Source organism: Tenrec ecaudatus, chromosome 8 (genome assembly GCF_050624435.1).
Source record: "Tenrec ecaudatus isolate mTenEca1 chromosome 8, mTenEca1.hap1, whole genome shotgun sequence".
NCBI classification, from domain to species: domain Eukaryota; kingdom Metazoa; phylum Chordata; class Mammalia; order Afrosoricida; family Tenrecidae; genus Tenrec; species Tenrec ecaudatus.
In genome coordinates, this window is record NC_134537.1 from 15,087,242 (window position 1) to 15,102,568 (window position 15,327).

Sequence of the window (15,327 nt, forward strand, 5' to 3'; positions counted from 1 at the left end):
TCCTGCGTAACTCAGCTAATGTCCTGAGAGTCTGTTTCCTTTCCAGAGAAATGCAAACAGTTATACAGGTAATCCCCACGGACAGTTTATCTGAGTTGTGATGTAGTGCACATAAAACTATCCATTGTTGATTTTTTCTTAATCTCACCATTAATAGCATTTACTACATCCTATGCTGTAATGTGTAATGCGCTTATGTTCTCATTCTGAGATGTTCATTTGCAGATGTTCAAAGGTTGGATTTATGAGGTTTTTGATTATTAGAGGCAATCATAACGGAAACTAAAATAAGAATCTATTTGATTCTTATGTCACAAGTGACTAATGATGAAGTTGTCGGATTGCAGCAAAAACAGCTCTCTAAGGCAGGAGCTACCTACATGAACTTGAGGAGGTGCTGCGGACAGTAATTAAATAGTGTGTGTCCAGGAGCGCTGGTGGTGATGTGAATCAGAGCACTTGGCTGTCAACTGTAGGTGGGCGATTGAAACCCCCAGTTGCTCATTGGAGAAGGGTGAGCCTGCCTGCTCCCATAAAGACGGAGAGTCTGGGAACTCTACGTAAGGTTGCTATGAATCAAAACTTACTTGATTGTTGTGCTAGATAGGGTTCTCTAGATAGACAAAACCAGATTGCTAGTAATTATATATATCTATATATCTTTATAAAGATAGATATATAACACAAGAAATGAACTATTAAATTATATACAGATAGATATATAATACAAGAAATGAACAGTTAAATTATAAAGCAGTACAAATGCCTCAGTGCAACTCACTCCCGTGAGAGAGTTGTGAGACACTGGCAGTCCTTGAAGTCTTGAGGGCCACCAGTCCATCCTCCGTAGAGAGAGTTAGGCTATATCAGCACAGGCAGCAAACACCAAGGCAAGTCACCAACTGTCAGTCAGGTCACCAACCGTTGGTCCCCAGCTCCAGAGATGTACATTCCAATCGTGTGGGCTTAAAGGGACCTCAAGTTACAGGGACACAGTCCACTGGCTAGGCATCTCACAGGTAGTGTAGCCTCTAAATTAGGCACAGAACAAGCAAGGCAGCTGCACACTGGTCCAGTGATCAAAGTCAGAGACAAGAAAGGTGAAGCTCACCAAGTCATTTATCTCTCAGCCCTTCAATTAATCCCACTTGTGTTTATCAGCCAGGCTGGCACAATAAACTATCTCAATTGCAGAGAGTTGTGTAAAAAAGATATATATATATATTATATATATATTTTATATATATAAATATAGTTTAGTGCATGTAAACTAGTAAATATTCACCTAGCATTTATTTACAGTTAATTTAAATCACTCTTTTTACGAAATAAATATGTAGATATTTAGCTTTTGTGTTTTAAAAGCAGGTAGGATTCCTATTTTAAATAATATTTTCAGGAAATTTCAGTTCCCTTGTTATTTTTATTACTTTTGTTTTGCTTAATCACAACTAGTTTGTGATTCCAGAAGCCACACAAATTGTGTAGGCCATCTCCTAAACATAAGAGAGCCGAGGTGTAGATCAACAGCGCTGTGCCCATTGATTGGCATAGTTCAAGGCTGCTTGAGTGCTAGCCTATTTAAACACTACACTGTTGTTTAAAACAGAACTTCTCCCCAATTGAATAATTACATTCATGATGTATATAAACCCATTATGGAATATGTACTGTGCTCAGATCTATTTACTTATGATTCACTTGCTATTGAATGTTAGTTGTGAGACTTCGCACATCTAAACTGCAGAACCTAGATGTCCCTCTCTCTGCAGTGGTTGTAGTTGCTTTGTAGACACAAAAGGGAATTATTTGTTATGCTTCTTCACTTCTGAATTGCTTTGCTAAGGATATAAATGTCTTTCTCAGGTGACTGAAAGTATTTTTTTCACTTTTTAAACTTTATTAAAATAATTTTGATGTCAAAAGGACTCTTGAGAGTTTTTACAGTAGCATTTCCAGTTATATAGCATACAGTATTATTGTCTGCATTTATTTGAGATTTTAATCACTTTGAAAGTGTTTACTTATAAGAATTTCATAAAGTCTAAGTGTACTTGGTAACCTTTGCTATAAAATAGCATTTGCAAAAATAAAGATATTTGGCAAATTGTTTCATTCTGTAAATCCCCCATGTCATTAATCTTTTGAATATATTAGTGTTTGATGAATTTTATTTGAATTCTCTCATATGTAATAGATTCTGATTCTAAAACCATATCTTTTGCTCCATAAGAGTATGTCCATTTTGAATAAATACCCCAAAACAAACCGGATGTGATGGAGTGAATTTTGACCCATCTTTCTCTCACAAGTCCATCACGTGGATTCCTCCTCCTAGTGACCCTATAAGACAAGGTAGACCTGCCCTGTGAGTTTCTGAGGCTACAGCTTTTCATGAGAGTAAAAAGCCTCTTCTTTCTCCCATCTTTGACTCAGAGGGACCCTAGTTAGGGGTTCTAAGGCTGCAGATATTAATAGAAGTAGATAGCTTCCTCTATCTTCTGGCGAGTGGCTGCTGGGTTTGAACCAGTAATCTTGTGGTTAGTAGGCCAGTGCTTACTTGCCAGCACCAGCCGTGGCATCATGCAGCAGGTGGGTTATCCTCGCCCATTGTTTAAAAACCAAACTTTATTGTATGTCATGGAGAATAGAAAGACTTTTATTTTAGTTACAGGATTTATTTTTATTGTGACTATAGTGCAGGGAGGGGTTTACATTTCAGAGTATCAACTCTGCCTTCAACTGATGAAACCACTCATCAGCACCCCCTTCTCTGTATTCTATCGGCTGGATCCCGCCCGCCCCCCTCCTACACACACACACAATTTCCCTTCTCCTTTCTATGGACTTCAGTCATGCCTTTCACCCAAAGTCAACTTTCTTTTTTAAAAAATTTATTTTATTGGGGATTGTACAATCTTATCACAATCCATGCTTCCATCTATTGTGTCAAGCACATTTGTACACTTGTTACCATCATCATTCTCAAAACATTTGCTTTCTATCAAGTCAAATTTCTAAATTGTTGTTTCATTTTCCCAACCTTTCCATTCCTGTCTTGGGAACCTCCCTTTGGGACACAAGTCTTGGTCTTCTTTTAATTATTTAATTCTTATAGTAGTGGTATCATATAATAATGTCCTTTTGTGAAAGACCTTTCACTCAGTAGGAACCCTGGTTTCACAGTGGGTATGTGATGGGCTGCTAACTGCAAGGTTAGCAGTTTGAAACCACCAGGAGCTCTGAGGGAGAAAGACGAGGCTTTCTCCTCTCTTTAGGGGATAGAGTCTCAGGTCTACCCTGTCCTATAGGGTTGTCACCAGTTCAAATTGACTCCCTGTGAGTGAATGAGAACTTCACTCAGCAAATGTTCTCAAGCCCCATCTGTGTCATGAGATGCATTCTGCTTTCATCATTGCTTGTTGCATTGCATAGTATTATTCCATTGTGTGTATGTACCAATATGTATCCATTCTCCTATTGATGGGCATTTGAATTGTTTCCGATTTCTTTCTATTGTGAAAAGTGCTGTAATGAACATGGGAGTGAAAATTTCTGTTTGTGTGGTGGTTCTTCTTTACGGTATTGACCCAGTGGAAATATTGCTAAATCTCATGGAATTTCTATTCCCAGTTGTTGAGGTAGATCCATATCACTTTCTAAAATGAAAAACCCAAACTCTTACTTTGGGGTTATATTGAGAATAATTAATAGTCATTTGAATTTCTAGTTCTAAAAGGAGAAGAACATTATTTATTCTTTAAAGTTTGGAAAGGGCCTTCTTCGTGGTCATTTTTTAAAGATAACCTACCATTTACTTTTTTAAGTTACTAGTCTTAAAATATATAAAAATTTCAGTCCTTAAAACTTTCTAATTGAGTGAGAAAAGTTCAAATCATGCCATTTCATTTGTTCCAATATATATTTTCAACATCAATTGTGACTATACAAATGGACTTGCCAGACAGAATACATAGCAATCAAATTTAGTACATCTGTCAAATAGTAGGTTCGTTAATAAGTGACATACCAACCACAGTGGGGATGCGCACTTTAGAAGCATCAACCAATTGATATAGAATGTGCAGCATTTACCCAAGGCAGTAGGTTGCAGTCGGTTCCCAGGGATTAAGAAGGATGCAGAAATGGAAGCAGAAGACACAGGTAGAAGGTGGGAGAAATGATAGTGCTTTGTGAGATTACAATCAATGACATCAACAATATGTAACTTGTAGAAAACTGATTTGCTCTATCAACCTTTACCAAATTCACAATAAAAAGTTCAAAATTATATTACTACCAAAACATAGATACTTTTAAAATAAAAGAATCAAAATGGAAGCAATTTTCTTGACATATATGTATGAATTTCAGTATTTCATAAAAGTCAAATTTTACTGGCTTTCCTCTGCAAACACTCTTTTGAGTATTTTTAAATCATATTTATAATTAGATGACTTTGTTAAAAGGTAGCTTATATATATACATTCCAAAATATCCCTAATGTTATGAATATGTGAATGTTGAAATCTTTAAAAACAAAACAATTTCTGCCTGATGGGTCAGGTGGGGGTTCACATTTCAGATAATCAATTGATATGCCACAATTTAAACTACTTATCAAACCCCACAATTGGTTACTGTACCCCTCCTCTTTTGATTTCTTGTCTCTTGTGGATTATTTTCTTTCCCTTCATTTGAGTTAGTACCTGTCAATGCTATCATCTTAGGGCTCAGCACACTTTTGAGACAGAAGAGCCAATCCTCTCCGTCATAAAAATTGAAAAGTTATTTGGTAACCATGAATATATTTTTCACACACAAACGAAACCAACATTATAGGATCAATACCCTTTAAAATGTTTTCCATTTCACTGAAGAGTCACACGTATGTAACCCGAGAGAGCTACACGTGGCTCAAGAGCAGCAGTTTGCTGACCCCTGGTCTAACACCGGGTTCACTTTCCCTCCCTTTACTTCCTCTCCTTGGAAAGCTTGAACATTTTCGCCTGTTTTTTTTTTTGAGGGGGGGTATTTAAAATATATACATTGTTGTTGTGGTTGAGACTGTGCACAGCAAAAAAAACATACACCAACTCATGTTTCTACCTGTTCTGTTCCTCTCCCATCTTTTCATGAGTAATACATAATAAACAATCCAAATGGGCTTTCTAGAGTTACTATTCAAAGTGGGCATAGTTGCTTCTTTGCGTCAAAGAACTGAATCTCAGTAAAATACTATTTTCAAAGAGTATTATCGTAACTAGACAATGATTGAATTCCCTCAAACAGGCTGCCTTTGATGGCTATGTAGATTGAATCTAAATAGAAACATTCTCTGTTTCTGCTTATTAAAATGCATGATATGGATCTATGACACTGCTTAATCACAATGGAATATTTTAAGACCTTTCCCCCTCAACCTCTGTTTCATAAGTGATTTTGAAATTCCTAGTTCACATCAGAGATCCTGGTGGTGCACTGAGTTAAGCACTGGGTTACTCAATGCACGGTCAGTGGGTTTGAACAACCAGCAGCTCCACGTGAGAAAAATCTTGAAAATCTGTGGAGCGCCCCAGGGTGCCTATGAGTTGGATTTGACTGGGAAGAAAGGGAGTTTGGTTATTTTATTTTTATATCAATATTTGCTAGTTCTTGTAAATAAATATATGTAGAGATTTTAAAGAAAAAAATGCTTTTCTGCTGTTAAACAAAATCTAGTGAAGGATCTTTTTATCATAGAGGGTTTTTGGAACATTATGGGGGCACATAGAGGAGACTGGAACAAGGAGTCCACGTTTGGTTGCGATGTCAGAGGAGATGCTTGGGGCTGACAACGGAGGGTGGAGTGACGATGGAGAAGAGCGTAGGAGCGCTCTCCCCACCAAACACGCAAGCACCAGTGTAACGATGGCAGAAACCAGATCAGGCGTTTTAAGGAAACTGAGGACATCCCAGCTAGAGTGGGAGCAGAAACGTCATGGAAAAAAGGCCACCGTTCTTAATTTCGATATTTCCACCGAAATCTGGATGCCCTCCTCATGTAAGGAACTTGGCATGACAAAACAAGCTAACGGCATAAAGCCTACAGTATTTGGTAAATATTGTTGAAGGAATCTTCCTATATAAATGGGTTTTTCCAGTATATGTTAAGGAAGAAAACTTTAATTTTAGATAAAAATCTATTTCATGCTTGTTTTTTGTTCTTTTACTTTAAAAAGAGATAAAAAATGTTTTGTGTTTTTCCCCTTTGTTTCACTTCTTGTGGAATTTCTGAAGTTGGAATGATGATCAAATATCCCTTTTTATCTACCTTTCTAATACAGTCCTACCTGCAATTCTATTTCGGGAGGATTATGTGCCCTTTTTCACATGGGCCCACATTGCTCCTATTTTAGTAGGTCTTATGATTGCTCTTTTGATTATTATTGTTAGTATTTTGTCTCTCCCCTGGGACCAATTTCTAAAAGCCCTTCTAACATGTAATCCCTTGGATATACACAACTTTGGGATTTTTGACAATGGCTTTAAGTAGTTAAACGTCCATCACACCAAAACCAACAACTCGAGTGGATCCCAATGCACAGTGACGCTTTAGGAGAGAGACAAATCCTCTATTGGGATTTTTAGGCTGGAGTCTTATCTGAAGCAGTCCACCATGACTTACACCCACAAAGAGGCTGGTGGGTTTGAACCCTCAACCTTTCAGTTAGCAGCCAAGCCCTTAACCACTGCTTCATCAAGCCTCCTTGTGTAGCATCACAGTATAAAAAGCATCTAAATATTTATATTAAACCTTTTCAGATGCATAATATGTTTATTATTGAGTTTTTTATTTATTTTTTTTTTTGTTTTTCAGATCAGGGAGTTGTCCATTTAGTGTATTAAACAAGGGAATAAGTGAGAACTCCTATGGGAAACTTTCACTATGAATTCCAAGGCCTGATAGTATACCCACGCAGCCAGTTTCTTGTCCAGTGGAGTCCTGTTAGCATCTTACAATCAGCTATAGCCGTAGTAAGTACGATAATTGAGAACATTACCATCCATGATTTTTTTTTTCCTTCCAGAAAAACAATGGTTAGATCTTTAGCAGGTAGCAGACACCAGTGAGCTTTCCTTTCTTTGGCATTTTATACCCGATTGTTTTGTCCGGAGAGCAGGGAGAACGTAGACGTTGCATAGTGTAGTCTAATAATCTTCAACTGTTTTTGCCTCATCACCACTAACATAATTTCTTCTGTATTTTAATATGTTCTTCCATATTTTAAAATTCACATTAACACTTTACATCATAAGGTTTTAGAGAAAATTTTATTGTAAATTAGGTGAAAGTTTCCATTTCAGGTCATAAACTTTGCATTCAACAGTGTACCCCAGTAATCAAACCCTCTAGTGGTGACCCCTTATCCACACCTTGATAATCATTGTATCCAATGAAATTCATGTATCACACTAATTTTACATTATCATCTAAATAAAAATACATAAATTCTTTAACAACTGGAAAACTGGGCACGTTCCCTTTTCTTTGTGAAGACATAGTAGTCATGTTACTTAGACTCTGAAGCTTATGTGCTTAACTTCATTTTCCTGTCTCTCAGGATGCTCTTTTGAAATGCCCTGTGTCCCCTGCGGGTTACCTCCTTCCTGTAACCCACTGCTATCAAGTTATTTCTGATTTCTAGCAACAGAGTAGAAATATCCCATGGGGTTTCCAAGGCTATAAGTCTTTATAGAAGCAGACTGCCACCTTTTTCTCACAAGGAGGGGCTGGCGAGTCTGAACTGCTCACCTTTAGTTCAGTGCATCTGCATTTAACCAGTGTACCCCAGAACTCCCTCTTGTGTTAGGCGGAAGAAAGACTGCTCTTCCCAAGTTGGCTTAGATAGTCTGATTTAGCTTTAAAATGCCAAAGCACCTGGAGTACCTGTGCATGTTGGGGGCCCATGGAAGGAGCTGAGGGGCAGTCTGGTTTCCAAACTCTGCTTCTTGGGCTTGCTTTTAACAGCCTCTCTGTAGACAATGGGTCCTGCAGGGTGTCAGTCCCAGCAATTGATTCCTCATTAGCTCTTCTTTAGAGTAGATATTCAAGGAATCCCAACACGGGTGGTAGTGTAGCTCAATGAGTCCTGGAAGTCCCTGTTTCCCTGCCAAAGGAGTCCTATTAAAGCTGTAAACGTAGACTCTGCTAGAAAGAAACAAGAGTTTCCTCGAGGATAAAACATTTCACAAAATGGGTAGACATCCAGCGCTTAATCAAGATGCTAGCGTGTTTTCCTGAGGACGGAGAGGAGGACAACACTTGAGCAACCAAGCTCACACGTTTTATAATCAGGTGACACAAGCAGAGCTAAGCACAGCGAGGGCGTGAAACGTGGTGCAAAGGGTCACCGTTGTGTTTCTCCCTGATCTTGAACATTTAGCCACAGTCACTTTTCCTGTTCCATTCCGAGATGGTTATTTCCCCAGATTTGTTTAACAAGACAATCCAAGAGGAATCCTGGGAGTCACAGCTGTATGTCTGCCTTTCTGCTTATATTCAAGCAACAGGATTATGATTCCAATGAGTGACAGGTTGACTGGAAGGAGTGGAAGATTCCAATGAGTGAAAATGAAGTTGGAGAACGATGTGGTTCATTGACCTCTCGTGGGTTGCAGAGTTATGAGGCTGTGATGAGCCTCATTTTCATGTTATCCATCTTAATCCTCTTCCTGAAGATGCTTGGCAAGGCATTCTTTGAAGAGTGATCTGAATAAAGATCCTTAACAGGCGGTCCAACAAATAATTCCTCCTCTAAGCCAGAAACTCCGACTCTTACTCTCTTTGTTTATGCGCAGTTCAATTTTGACAAAAAGGCTGAATTGTCTCTTTAGGACAGAAGAAGTAGAGATTTCAGTTTAATCGAAAAGAGACTTTGAGGTTTGCCATTCCTCATTTTGATTATGCCAGCACCTCAGTTTTTTTTATCATTTTATTAGGGGCTCATACACCTCTTATCATAATCCATATATTCATCAATTGTGTAAAGCATATTTGTACATTCGCTGCCCTCATCATTCTCAAAACATTTGCTTTCTTGGGCTCTTGGAATCAGCTCCTCATTTTTCATTTTTCCCCTCCCTCTTGACTCCCCCATTCCTCATGAACCCTTGATAATTTATAAATTATTACTATTTTGTCATGTCTTACACTGCCTGACGTCTCCCTTCACCCACTTTACTGTGCCCATCCCCCACTGCCTCCGTTTTAAAGTGGAAAGTCCACTTATAACCAGCTGGAAGCAGTGGAGGGTCTGGGTGGTGGTGTGAAAGAGATAAGAAACAACAAGGACGGAGGTGAAGGGGATCATCATCATGGCAAAGTGAGCTGAAGAAGGGACAACAGGGAATTCTGTACTTTGCACTATTTGAAATCTCACTGATTTAAGTATGGAAAGCACGTCACAAAAGCAAGAAGACAATTGAAATGGCCTGGTATCTAGTCATGTCGATATCAGAGCAATGAAGTTATAGAAACCCTGATAATTGTGGACCTGCACACACAGGCAACAGGATTGTGACTCTGAATTTATGGAAAGAACACAGGGCAGGGGATGCAAAGACACTTAGTTTATTCTGATTCCGACATTAAGGATGTCCCTTTAGCTCAGTTTGTGAAAGTAAGCCAACTACTGAATTAGCACCTATTAGCGCACAATATAGTTGTCTGTATTTTTAACCTAATAAGTGTACGTGCTCACTTATGCTTTGAGCACTTTAAAAAAAAATAAAAGATTAACTTCTTAGATAGTTAACTGGTTTGTAATAGCTATTTATTTAGATATTGAGAGTTATTAAAGATAAATTATTTTAAAATTATGTTTCCAGTGAATTTATAATCTCACTAAGATATATGTTACTGTATATTCAAACATCTCTGGCACAGGAAATTATATGTTCACGTGCCTCAAAGGGGGCCTAAAAAATGTGATGCCAGTTCTAAGTGGGGAGGACCTGGGAAAGTAGCAGAAGTAGGAGAGACTCAAAAAGACCCACCTTCCTGCTGTCGAGTTAGTGCCCCTTCATCACGACCTTATAGCACCGGGTTGTTTCTGAGATTGCAACTCTATGGGAGTAGAAATCTCAATCTTTGTCCCACAGAGTGGCTGGAGGTTTCAAACTGCTGACCCTGCCGTTAGAATCCCATCTTGTAACCACGACACAACCAGCGAATCCTTTGGGAGTGAGTGGAAGACTTTAAAAGGAAGAGTGTTTCCCTGGGTAAGGGTAGCAAGCAAGGGTGCAAAGAAAGCATTTGGGAGGACACTGTGAGGGCTTGGATGGTGGTCAGCAAAAGGTATCTTCCAGGCTTCACTTCCTGTGTCTGTGATTGTGGCTTTATTTAGAAACAAGGCCATTGCAGATGCAATTACCTTAGTTAACGTGAGAGCATCTGATCTGACACACGAGTCCTTTTGAGGAGAGAAAACATAAAGCTAGACAAAGTCAAAAGAAAGGTGACCTTGTGAAGGTAGAGGCAGCCATTGAAGCTATGTTGCCCCAAGTCTGGGAACTCGTAATCCCCAAAGACTGAGAGAAGTGGTATCCAGGGATGATAAGAGACCAAAAGCACGACTGACAACCAATCTGAATGACATCAGCTGATTCTGCATTGAGGGGTTTCCAGGCTGAGAAACAGCACTGCTTCCAGTAGTGGCAGCTGAACAGAAAGGCTCTTGGATGGCTGTTGTGTGGGCTCGCTTTGTACCCCTTACAACTTTTGAGTGAGGGGACATACTGAAACCACGAACAACAACACTGATGTACCACAAACACTTTCTTGCTATTTGTTGGGGATGTCAGGTAGGTTCAGGCTCACAGAGACTCCATGCATAACAGAACAAAATATTACTCTATGGCGGCCACAGTGTCAATTCACCTCCTTGAGTGTCTTCCTGTTTTTTGCTGCCCTTGCACTTGACCTAAACTCCTTATAAAGTTGAAGCTATTCTACTAAGAGAGGGAAGCCTCACGTCTTCACAATGCCTCTGGCTGTGCTGCTATGGCCTGGTAACCGATGGTGAAAGGCTGTCCTCCAGGGGGACCCAGGGATAGATGGGGAATGGTGCCAAGTTCAAGTGCATTCTTTTTTACTAATGCCCTTGAGCTTTCATGGCTTGACCCAGATCCAGAGATCAGACATCCCCCCATCAGAGCCACAAGAGAACAAAGTTCTGTTGTTTTCAACCACTGCTTCTCACAGAAGACCTAGGGAAACAAATGCAGATAAAATAACCATGGCACAAAGGGGATAATAAATAGATCCCAAGCAAGTCAATCCCCCAAATGGAGCTTGAGACTTTCCATATGATGATTTCTCCCCCAATCAATGCAGTTAGGAGGGAGAAACATAACCCAACAAAATCATGACCACTTCTATTGTTTTATCTATCATCTATCTATTTATTGTTCTTTTCTGATTACAGGTTTTTTCAATGCAAAAGCATCTGACCACATCCGTCCACGACCAAACTCGCTTCTATAAATTGTGTTGCTGACCCAGCCTCGGCCTCGGCTTTCTTGTTGGCACCGGGTGGCACAGCACTCCCTGTGTAAGTATCTCTGTGGGCCTCCCTTGAGTCAGGCTCACTGGTTGCTCACCCTCCAGATGTTTGGGTTGTGGCCTGCCAGTCTCAGGGCAGCTGCGGGACAGGGGAGCAGGCACACTCTCGGAGGAGCAGGTGGAGGTAATCCCGGGGATATGGAATCCCCTCGTTGGTAAGGTACCAGTAGAAAAGTCTATTGTTCCTTCATGTAACCTCATGACTTGAGAGACTTCATGGCCTTCATGACATGAGGGTTGGGCACATTCTTGTCCACCAGTTGGTGATGCTTTGGCACATGGACATCCTCTTTGGCCACCATTACCCCGCCTTGAAAAGGAGTTCATAGATAGTAGTCTGGTTCTACTTGGGCATCAGCACCGTGGCGACAGCTGCATCTTGAGCCAGGACAGGAAAGGCTAGTTCCATCATTTTGGTTTTTTTAAATCATTTTATTGGGGTCTCTTACAATTCTTATCACAGTCCATACAAACATCCATTGTATGTCAAGCACATTTGTACATTTGTGGCCCTCATCATACTCAAAGCATTTGCCTTCTCCTTAAGCCCTTGGTATCACCTCCTCACCTTTTCCCCTCATCATGAACCCTTGATACTTTATAAATTTTTTTTTTCATTTCTTACTGTCCAACATCTCCCTCCCATCACCCACTTTTCTGTTGTCCATCCCCCACGGTGGAAGTTATACGTAGCTCCTCATAATCCATTCCCCCTTTCTACCCCACCTTCCCTCCACTCCCCGGTATCGCCACTCTCACCACTGGCCCTGAAGGGTTCATCTGTCCTGGATTCCTGCATTTCCAGTTCCTATCTGTACCAGTGTACATCCTCTGGTCTAGCTGGATTTGCAAGGTAGGATTGGGATCATGATAGTGTAGAAGGGGTGGGGGATAGAAAGCATTTAAGGACTAGAGGAAAGTGTATGTTTCATCCTTGCCTCACTGCCTGACTCCTCTCCTCCCCGCACCCTACTGTAAGGGGATGCTCCTTTACCTACAGATGAGCTTTGGGTCCCCAATCTGCACTCCCCCTCATTTGCAATGATATGAATGTTTTGTTCTTTGATGCCTGATACCTGATCCCTTCAACACCTCATGATCACACAGGTTGGTGTGATTCATCCATGTGAACGTTTGTTGCTTCTGAGATAGATGGCCGCTTGTTTACCTTCAAGCCTTTAAAACCCAAGATGCTATATCTTTTGATAGCCGCGCTCAGCGTTTGATATCTACTTATGCTCCTTCTCAAAGATCAGTTGTCTGTCTGCAAAGGTGGCGAACAGACATCATTTGTAAACCACCTAAGAAAAAATGCACCCGTGGGTCACCATCGACCAATGGCAGTGAGTTTTGTTTTGTTTTTATTGGTGTAAAAATTATACTTGTTGTAAAGTTTATAGTCACATTTTATGTCCCTAGAAGATTATGAGAGGTGAGGTGTGAATGGATATCATAATAGGACCACTTTTTCTGCCTCCAGGAGAGGGATTGAAGGGCAGGAACAGCTCTGTCTGTCTGCCTGCGGGGCTCTCAGTTGCTGGGAGGCAATCAGGAACAGTCCCTGTGTTTTCCTGATTGCAAACAACCAGCTTTCATCTGTGCAGTTAGGCGCTTATACGAGATAAACAGCAGCTTTCGGCATCATGTAAGACGATTATGGAGAAAATCTGGGCAGTACTGCTTACCCCATCTCTGAAGGAATAGGTGAAGAGTGAAATTCAGAGTGACTTGTAATTTCCACTCTGCTGCAAGAAACAGCAGAGGTGAAATGTAACCGGGGCAATCCCTAAAACAGATGTAGCTAGATTTTGGTGGATTTAAACGCCAGATAAAGGAGTTTAGACTTTGTTGTAATAGATAAAAAGGCTGGAGGGATTGCCATTTTGTTTTGCGCATGTTGTTGCTGCTGTTACTGTTTTAGTTTTAATTACAAGAAGGTGCCGTTCAATTCTGCATTATGGAAAAAATGATATGTGGGAAACGGTTTGGAGGAGAAGAAGCAACTGCTTATACCAGGGTGATTCATAGTATTTCCTCATGCATGTTATAAAGGAAAGGGCAATTTTTCTATTTTCCATCTTTATTAATTCTCCAAAGATTTTTCACATATACATTCAAAGATCTTGATGGAGTTCAACATGTTTCTCTGACAACCCTAGCCCCTTTCACTGCCACCACATCGAGTCCAACTCACCGAGACTCTGTAGACAGAAAAGCATGCCCCCAGAGGACGTCCAAAGCTGTCTCTCTTGACAGAAGCACATTGCCTCATCTTTCTTGTAGAGAGCGTGTGGTGGGCTCGAACTCTTGATCTTTCCATAGACATCTGAGTGCTCAAACCACTGCACCCTGAGCGCTCAATTTTCTGGAAAGACCACCCTAAGGTAAATAGGTGTCTTTTTCGAAATTGTTCCGACCGAAAGACTACAAACCTCACATTCTGCAACTGTGATGTAAACTAAAGCGTCTGTTCATGGGAATTACCATTTAGGATGGATTCATTATGATATTGCCATCAAATTGTGTGGCTCAATGGCAATTATTAGACTCTGAAACCAGGCTGCTCTTATAATGGCTTTAGGCATGGAGTGAATACATTTTCTTTTGCTGACCACAAGATTCCACACAGTGGGTGACACACAATGCAGACTTTCACTTTATATTAGTCAGTGTGGAAAGGAATCTGCGAAGCTAGTTCCATTCCTAGAGCAGTTTGTTTCTTCGTGAACGAATTAGAATCCAGTATTTCAGCAGCCCTGAAAAATCAGTTTATGTATCAGCATGCGGCTGAAACACATGCTGGATGTAATGTTATAGTGACGGTTTCAGCTGGGCAGATAATGACAATTAGTGGAGAGTGATAACGCAAACAGGCAAACAAGCACTTCGAGTAGGGGCCTGTCTGAAGCAGTTATGTCCTTGGGAGACCTGCACGCTCTGCTTTTGAAACGTCATGTTTGGAAAGCACTGCTATATTAGGTCGTGTGGTGGTACAACGCTATTAGAAAATCGGAACTGGCTCTTTTGTTTGCATTCTGCTTTGGCAACTGCAGCCCTAGTGTTAGTGGGTATAAGCTTGGCTGCTAGCAGAAAGGTTAGCAGTTCAAACCCACAAGTGATTCCGTGAGAGTCCGAATGAATTTAGTGGTAATGTTTGTTCGATGGTTTCATCTTAGCTTGGCCAACAGAATATATTTTAAAAGGTAGTGATATTTACAAAACAAATTGGTAATTATTAACATTCAACACAAACCAAACTCACGGCCTCTGAGTCAATTCAAACTCTGAGGTATCCTCTGAAACAGTTAGAACTGCCCTTGTGTGTTTCCAAGACTGTGAACCTTTATGGGAGTAGAAAGCCTTACCTATCTCCCACAGAGGGGCTGGTGGTTTCAAACTGCTGACTTTGAGGTTAGCAACCCAACTCATAACTACTATGCCACCAGAACTCCGTTAAAATTAATGTAGTCACTGTACTGTGTATTGCAGTTATATCTATTAGAAGACTGAGCCAGGTTTTCCTAGCACTCCAATAGCTGGGAAATCTTTAGCAGGAAATATCATGTATGCATAATTATTTTTTCTTCTCCCCAAACCCCTGTGTCATGTTAATATTCAGAAAATATCTTGCAAAAGCTAAAAACTAACAAGAAGTTAGTTTGCTTACTTTCATCCCCATGAGAATGTTTATGTGATTGCAAACCCAATATACTGATTACTCT

The 15,327-nt window shown here is 40.3% G+C and overlaps 1 protein-coding gene across 5 annotated transcripts in view; it reads left to right on the plus strand.

Annotated features, from left to right (window-relative positions):
* NAALADL2 (N-acetylated alpha-linked acidic dipeptidase like 2) overlaps positions 1-15,327 on the plus strand; it is a 1,559,949-nt gene that overhangs the window by 220,604 nt on the left and 1,324,018 nt on the right. For all 5 annotated transcript variants that reach the window (XM_075556048.1, XM_075556051.1, XM_075556049.1 and 2 more), the window contains one exon: positions 11,469-11,594. The gene's annotated coding sequence lies outside the window, so the exon portion shown is untranslated. The remainder of the gene's footprint in view (positions 1-11,468; positions 11,595-15,327) is intronic.